The sequence below is a fragment of the Brienomyrus brachyistius genome, chromosome 21 (genome assembly GCF_023856365.1).
Source record: "Brienomyrus brachyistius isolate T26 chromosome 21, BBRACH_0.4, whole genome shotgun sequence".
NCBI classification, from domain to species: Eukaryota; Metazoa; Chordata; class Actinopteri; order Osteoglossiformes; family Mormyridae; genus Brienomyrus; species Brienomyrus brachyistius.
The window spans coordinates 11,233,814-11,243,024 of NC_064553.1; positions in this window are offsets into that span (position 1 = coordinate 11,233,814).

A 9,211-nucleotide genomic window follows, 5' to 3' on the forward strand; every position below is an offset into this window, starting at 1 on the left:
GCTGATTTTGCTATTTTATAAGTGGGTTTGGGAGGAGTAATTTACACTTCATTATATTTTAAAAATTTTAAATTTAATTAAAGTTTAATTTGATTAAATCAGGGCAGCATGGTGGTGCAGTGGTTAGCACTGTAGTCTTATGCCTCTGGAACATGGGTTCGAGTCTCTGCCGTAGTTCCATGCGTGGAATTTGCATGCTCTCTATGTATCTTCATGGGATTTCCTCTGGATACTTTGGTGCCTCCCCACAGTCCAACAATATGCTGAGGGTAACTGGAGTTACCAAATTGTCTGTAGGTGTGCTTGTGTGATTGAATGGTGAGATGGTGTGCCCTGATATGGGTTTTGGCCCATCCTGGATTGTTCCCTGCCCTGTGCACGTAGCCTCTGGGATAGGCTCCAGACCCCACATGACGCTGAATAGGACAAACAGTTACAGAGAATGGATGGGTGGAATTTGATTAAATCTTTACACATTACTCGTTTGAATAATCAGTGTATGTACTTTATGTAATCCATCCATCCATTTTCCAAACCGCTTATCCTACTGAGTCGCGGGGGGTCCGGAGCCTATCCCGGAAGCAATGGGCACGTGGCAGGGAACAACCCAGGATGGGGGGCCAGCCCATCGCAGGGAACACACACACCATTCACTCACACATGCACTCCTACGGGCAATTTAGCAAGTCCAGTTAGCCTCAGCATGGACTGTGGGAGGAAACCGGAGTACCCGGAGAAAACCCCATGATGACATGGGGAGAACATGCAAACTCCACACACATGTGACCCAGGCAGAGACTCGAACTTGGGTCCCAGAGGTGTGAGGCAACAGTGCTAACCATTGCACCACCATGCTGCCCCCCTTTATGTAATTCAATAGTTTAATAGTTTCTTTATCTTCTTTTTGGAAGGTACCAATAGTATGGAAGTTATTTTGTAAATAATTATACCATTACATGGTATTTGTGGGGCGGCACAGTGGTTACCAATACTGCCTCAAAGCAAGAAGGTCCTGGTTTTGTTCCCGGGTCCTTTCTGTGTGGAGTTTGCACACTCTCCCCGTTTTAGACAGGGGATCTGATTTCCTCCCACAGTCCAAAAGTGTGCAGGATAGGATGATTGGTGAGTCTAAATTGGTCCTGTAGTTGTATGTGTCACAATCGGGGTGTAGCAGACGGGCGATCGTGCGGGTAAGGAGCAGGCAGGCAAGCGGGATACGGGAAAACGGGGGTTTATTCTTAGGAATCGGGGCTAGGGACATCAGACACAGACTGACATAAGGTAACATCAATGACAGACAACGGGTTAGTACAAAACAGGAACTTAAATACATGGAACAAGGCAGCAGGAAACAAGACACGACTGGGCACGATCAGGAAATCACACGTGGGTAATTAGGGGGCGTGGCACACACGAGGAGCGGACGAGCCGGGCATGACAGAACCCCCCCCCAAAGGCGCGCTACACCGGGCGCGCCAAGGAAGGGGGCGACGGACGGGACGAGGCAAAACAGGACCTGAAAAACAAGGACAGAATCAATGCAGGACAGGGAACAGGACCGAAGCACAAAACACGGCAAGAGACAGAACAAAAGACAGGAGCTGACAAAGGGACGGGAAGGCAGAGAGACAGATCAGGAAGGGAGAGACAGGAGGGACAAGCGGGACACTAGGAGCGGGAGTGCAAGGAGGGAACAGGAAACCAGAAACACGAAAGGTCGGAACAGACGGGCGAGGAACAAAAGCAGGCAGGACAGAGACAGGAGGGACAAAGGCAGGGGCACAGGGCGAGAAGGAGGGGGAACCAAGGGGAGCCCGTGGGAGCCCCAGCGGGCGACGGGCGGCAGCCGGAGGGGCCGCAGACGGCCGGGAGGCCGGAGCCGGAGGGGACCGAGAAGGGGCTGAGGAGACAGGGCGAGGGACCCGCGGAGGGGCCAGGGAGGGAGCAGGAGGGAGCACCAGGGAAGGGGATGAGGGAGCTGGAAGGGGCCAGGGCGAAGGCAAGGCGAGGGGGGGAGCCGCCGCGGGCGGCGACGTCCTCCGACGGGCCGAAGGTGGGGGCCCCGCAGGCGACCGAGGAGCCGCCGTCGGGGAGCCCCCAGGCGACAGACCAGGCACCGGAGGGGGGAGCGAGGCAGGGCGACGAGGCACCGGAGAGGGACCCGCAGGCGACAGCCGACCCGGAGGGCCAGGACCCGCGGGCGCCAACCGAGCCCCAGCGCAGGCGAGGCAGGGCGAGCCAGGGGGCAGGGCGGGCGGGACCCCAGCCCTGCGTCTGTGTCCCCTCCCTTTACGGGACACAGACATGACCCCAGGTCGGGGTCGAGTTCGCCGGGGCGAGGGAGAAACAGTCACAGGGGGAGAAGGGACAGGAGCGCGGTCAGGACTTGGAGCGCGGTCAGGACTTGGAGCGCGGTCAGGACTTGGAGCTGCAGCAGGCGGCTGCAGAGGGGGCGCCGGCCCGGGAGCTGCAGCAGGCGGCTGCAGAGGGGGCGCCGGCCCGGGAGCTGCAGCAGGCGGCTGCAGAGGGGGCGCCGGCCCAGGAGCTGCAGCAGGCAGCGAAGGCGGCTGCGCAGGCAGCGGCGGCTGCACGGGAGCGGGGTCCGCCGGCAATGGCGGCTGCACGGGAGCGGGGTCCGCCGGCAATGGCGGCTGCACGGGAGCGGGGTCCGCCGGCAATGGCGGCAACGAAGACGGCTGCGCAGGCAGCGGCGGCAACGAAGGCGGCTGCGCAGGCAGCGGCGGCAACGAAGGCGGCTGCGCAGGCAGCGGCGGCAACGAAGGCGGCTGCGCAGGCAGTGGCGGCCGCACGGGAGTGGGGTCCGCCGGCAGCAACGGAGGGAGGTCCTCCGTACTGGCGATCGCCGTTCTCCTCCGTCTCCCTCGCTGGCGCCTGGCGGTTGCGGGAGGCGGCGCGATGTCCGTGAAAACGGAAGGCGGAAGAAAGGCTTTCGGCTCCGGGTAGAGGAAGGGCTCCTCGTCCTCGTCCTCACTAGAGAGCCAGTACTTCCACGCGGGATCGGGGTCGCGTGTGGTCGGCCCCCGGGCTGGAGATAGGGCGGGTACCTCCCTCTCGTCCTCCGTCGGGAGCCAAATCCTGGAGAGCGAGCAGGCGCCGAGACGGATCGTTCCCTGCGGGACTCTCCGTCTCCTCCCTTTCTTTTGGTCTGTCATTCTGTCACGATCGGGGAGTCTAAATTGGTCCTGTAGTTGTATGTGTCACAATCGGGGTGTAGCAGACGGGCGATCGTGCGGGTAAGGAGCAGGCAGGCAAGCGGGATACGGGAAAACGGGGGTTTATTCTTAGGAATCGGGGCTAAGGACATCAGACACAGACTGACATAAGGTAACATCAATGACAGACAACGGGTTAGTACAAAACAGGAACTTAAATACATGGAACAAGGCAGCAGGAAACAAGACACGACTGGGCACGATCAGGAAATCACACGTGGGTAATTAGGGGGCGTGGCACACACGAGGAGCGGACGAGCCGGGCATGACAGTATGTGTGCCCTGTGCTGTGTTGGTGACTGCCTAGGGTTTGTTCCCACCTGTACCCATTGATCCCGGGATAGACTCCAGTCCCCCCCACAACCCCAGTTGGGATTAAGCAGTTTCAGAAAATGGATGGATGTTAGTTGTGGTTGAAAAAGCGAGTAGTAATTTAGCCTCACACATCCAAGGATGTAGCTTCACTTTCCACCCTGGAGTTTGCATGTTCTTTCCATAGTGCCTGTGTATGAGTCTGTGCCCATTTATGCACTGGCATCCCCTACCCTGTATACCCTGTTTCCTTGAATAGTATCCATACTCAGTGACTCCAATAGGCAGTTAATCAAAATGGATTTACGGATGTTTCATCATATCGTTGTAAACAATGACTTTAATATTTCGAAAATTATTTATGTTCATTACAGCTACAGTTGAGTCTTCAACGAAGTTTTGGCGGTTCTGTGAGATTTACTTTGAAAGACATACAACCGATTTTTGCCCAACGACCCTCCTGCAACAATGATATTTACCAAAATATCATGTACTCTGTGAAACCGTCTCTGGCTGGGATGTCAGACAAGACGACGTCACCTGGGGTGAGGCCAAGAATAGGATCTTAATTGAAGGAAACTGTGCTGTAAGAATTGGACTGACTATATACATTATGGAAATGCAAAAGGAAAAATTAGATCGAAACCGACAGGTTTATATAAAGTGAGAGACAGGTGTAATTATTCATCTCACTAGAACTGTTAAGTATCTAAGAACTGGATCTCAGACACCTATGGTGAGATGATGCTCATCAGCTTCTGTCAAACAACTGTGTGCATTAAGTAACATAAGCAGATACTTAGGATGCCATCTTCTGTGGTGGTGCTGACTTGGAAAGACCCCTTCCATCTAGAGTGCCACATAGGCTTCACGTGTGACTATGTATGTATCTTAAATAATCCGGTGTCTAGTAACTTAGGGGTGCTCTTTGATTCCAGTTAAAATTTTTAAACTCATGTAAATTAATAGGTACAGTCTGACTTTTATCAACTGAGAGACATTGCAAAGGCTAGAGCTGCTTTTGAAGATATTGAACAGATCATACATGCTTTTCTTACATCTTGCCTGGAGTATTGTAATGTCTCCTTTGCCACACTGAACAACTGAAGTACAGAACGCTGAAGCCAGACTTTGTACAAGATCAAAGGTTTATAAGCACATTACTTCGATTTTGGCATCACGTCACTGGCTACCAGTTCAACTGAGAATTTATTTAAAAGTTTTACTGATTAATTTTAAGGCCTTGCATGGTTTAACTCTGGAGTGTGTATCTGATATGCTAGTACCCTATCAAACAGTAGACCGTTACAATCATCTGACCGAGCTTTTATCCACGTATGAGATCAACTGACTCAGTAGCCATTTTTAAGTCTCATTTAAAAACACAATTTCATCGATCAGGTTTTGCAAATGTACTCGTTCCTTGATTTGTTTCATAATGTGTTTATAGAATGATTTCATTTCTTCTGTTTTTCTTGTACCTCCCATTTTGTCCTTTTATTTGAATGTTTCACTTATTTTATTCCTCTGGTTTGCCTATTCCTCTTTGGTTTTGCCTGTTATGACGTGAAGCACTTAGTGCCGCCTGACTTATCTTTTTCTGAAACATGCATGTATGTAAAAATATATGCACATCATTTAATAGTAAATACCCTCATATATATGGTAAAGATGTGTGAACATAACATATTTACAGGAAAAACAACAGTGGCCAAACTGGGATATTCTTACCGTTACTACTGTTGGCCTCAAGGCTGAATATAGAGACGTCTGTACTACAAATAATGCTGTTCAACAACACTTTTATTACAAAACAACTAAGGGGTGTCTCATGTACTTTTAAATGGTGATTTCAGGAATGTACAGAATTTAGCAATCACCCATATTTTTTGTGTGATGTCATTTTTATACCGCATTAATACTATATTATTCCTTGTTGAGAACGTATGGGTATATTAAAGCTTATTTTAAACTGTATTTCTATAAGCCTGTTTCCAAAAAATGGGATGCTGCGTTGTGGTGTGACATGGTGCAGGCAGGACAAAGAAGATGAATATACTTGCAGCTCCAAGACAAAGGGGTTTATTAACAATAGAACACAACAATAGAAGCACAAAAAGAAAAGGCCCACGAGGGACCGAAAGCAAACAGGGGAAAACAAAAACTAGGAATAAACTAAAGCATGGAATAAACACTACTTGAACATTAAGAGAACACAGGGAGCAGGACTAGGCAGCACATCGTAACAACCACTTTGAACAGACATACAATTACATTGAACCATCAAAGAACAGAGCCAGAACAGGCACTTAAATACACAGCTAACAAAACATAGTGCAGGACAGGTGAGAGTCATAATCAATTAACCAATCACAAGGACTTGGCAAACAAAGAATCGGTGTGGCGTATTACAATCAACCCCCTGGGGACGAGCGCATCGTTGGCAATGCAGCATATTTTTTTGCGTCTATTTCAGTTTATATCTCACTTAAATCTTTATATGGAATCATGAAGAAAGCTGACTAAATCTGTAATCTGTTTTCTGTTCAAAACGCCTATTGTCGGAAGTATTAAAGTTTTTAAAATTAGGTTACATCAGTAAAACAGTAAACCATGTCACCTCTCTTTGTTTTACCTGCATTGGGGACGTGTTGTACTGCTCTCACCTTGAAGAACAACGCAACGGTAAAACGCGATCCGGGTACATCCCTATCAGCATCATAATTGGGGGTGGCCAGGTGTGAATGGCTCATGCATACACATGAGAGCTTCTACATATTCAACGGAAGGAGGCCAGAAATAGTGACATGAGTTATGTTTTATTTATTTATTTATTTATTTATTTATTTATTTATCCAGCTGAATGTTGCTACTACACCATTTAGTCATCTTCATGTAGCCAAGACTTTGGTGATCAGATATCTGGGATCAAAACAAACTGCCACCATTGCTTACTATGTACTTTTATAATGTTTCTGCAAGTGTTCCAAACTGCATTTCGCAATGTCTATACTTTGATATCAGATTACAAACTTAACATAGATCTGACATATCTGCAATATACATTACAATTAAGATGAGTGTAATGCCAAAACAAACATATAAGAAATAATTTATTTGCTATGAATTGTTTATGATATTGAAAGAAATGTGTGATTATGCCCCAGTCAGTGAAAGTGTGTTCCCTACCCCAAGTTCCCAGTGGGTTAAACAAAACTGGATACTAGGAAAAATAAACAAACACTAATACAAGGAGCAAAAGAAAAGGAACCAATTGAAATACAAAAAAAACGAAAACAGGAAAGCACTGATTACCAATAAGACTAGGGAAGACCAAAAAGCAAAACCAATGAGGCTTGTTGCTAGCTAGCTTTGAACCCCCAACTCCTCAATCTGAGCCATACACTCATTCAGCCCATTCAGCTGTGTGGCAGTTTGGGGACCTGCAAAAGTACATAGGGGATGAAAGGCAAGTGACAATGAAGTCGACAGGATGGCCAGCAACACCTGCTGGCCAAACAGGGAGGAGACATGAAAGGCAGGGATAGATGGGCTCCGACTCTGACATGCTGTGTGAAATATAAATAAAAAGAGAATGCAAGGATTTGCGAATTATTTCAAATCTATATTTAATTGACAGTATTTCAAAGACAACAGAAAATGTTGAAACTGAAAAATGTTATTGATTTTTCAAAAAAAAATATGCTGACTTTGAATTTGATGTCTGCAACACATTCTTAAAAAGTGAGACAGGGGCATGATTACCGCTGTGTTGTGTGAACCACTTTTTTAACAATACTCCATAAGTGTTTGGAAACCGAGGAGACCAATTTCTGTAGTTTTGAAACAGAAAAGTTACCCCATTCTTGCTTGATATAGGATTCCAGCAACAACAATTTGGGGTGTCTTTTGTTGAGGTTTTCCATTTTATAATGCTCTAAATATTTTCAGTGGGTGACAGGTTTGGAATGCAGGTAGGCCAGTTTATCACCCAGTCTCTTTTACTGTTGTAATATGTGCAAAATGCAGTTTGGCTTTGTTTTGCTGAAGGTCTTCCCTGAAAATAAGTCATCTGGTGCCAGCATATGTTGTTTCAAAACCTGCATATATTGTTGTGCACTAATGGTGTCATTCCAGATGTGCAAGCCACTCATGCCATTTACATTAATCCACCCCTATACTATCATGAATGCTGGCTTCTGTACTGTGTGCTGATAACAAGCTGGATGGTCCGTCTCCTTTTAAGCCCGGAGGATGCAGCATCCATGATTTCCAAAAAGAATTTTATTTTTTTCAAAGTGGACAGTTTTCTACTTTGGCTCGATCTATCTTAAAAAAGCTTGGGTTCAGAAAAAGTGAGATGTTTCTGGATCTCATTTATATAGGGTTTCTTCTTTGCATGACAGTTTTAACTTACAGTACATTTAGACAAACTGTGTGCACAAACAATCACAAACAGGTGTAGCTCATATGGGCCACACTGGGGAAGGAAACAGAAGGATTGGTTTGGTGGGGTGTGACAGTGGGGTGTGACAGTACCCCCCAAGGATGCCATTGAGGCATGAAGGACTGGTAGAGAAGGGGACTGCAGGGGCAGAACAACTGGCCAGACAACAGACGGGACAAGACATGCAGGGAGCAAGACAGGACAAGATAGAACGCTACCCAGGACATGAAGCAGACACAGGCAAGACCAGGGACCACCAGGCACAAAGCACAACAATTTCATTGACAACATCAATAAGCCCCACTACCAATGCAACCATAACAACACCTTCTATATGCAGAACTGCGTCTTGCTTGGCTGTTAAAGGTGTTTGATATTCATTGGTGTAGGAAACGGCGGTTCTACTGCTAAACTACTACCGAAAAGACTACAAACATTGCTGTAGTTCAAATAGAAGCGTCCTGTCAGGTTTTAAATAATAACTTAATGTTTTGGCTATCGTTCCGGGTCTGTATGCGATAGGTTCTGGGTCCAGACCCAGACCGTGGTCCACCTGTTAGTGACCTCTGTTCTAGGCCAACCACTCTTAGGCAGATTGTTCCAAGTTTTTTCTCCTCATTTGGAGATGATGGCCTTCACAGTGCTTCTCTGGAGTTCGTGGGTTTTAGGGAGTGCTTCGGGAGTTTGTGATTTTTTTTTTCCTTCAATGAATCAAATGGAGGGCAGCATGGTGGTGCAGTGGTTAGCACTGTTGCCTCACACCTCTGAGACCTGGGTTCGAGTGTCCCTCTGGGTTACGTGTGTGCAGAGTTTGCATGTTCTCCCCATGTCATCGTGGGGTTTCCGTCGGATACTCCGGTTTCCCCCCACAGTCCAAAAACATGCTGAGGCTAATTGGAGTTACTAAGTTGCCCGTAGGTGTGCATATGTGAGTGGATGGTGTATGAGTGTGCCCTGCAATGGGCTGGCCCCCCATCCTGGGTTGTTCCCCTGTGACCCAGTAGGATAAGCAGTTTGGAATATGGATGGATGGATGGATGAATCAAATGGTCATTTAAAAACTGTACATTGCGATTACTCAGATTGTACTAAATTTCTCTGGAGATCAGAAACAATTAAGTGATAGAATAAGAATAAAATGATGGAATCAAAAAATACTTTTCCACTGCACTGTACAAAGCTATTATCTTAGTTGTCTATATTATAAGTATGCATTTGT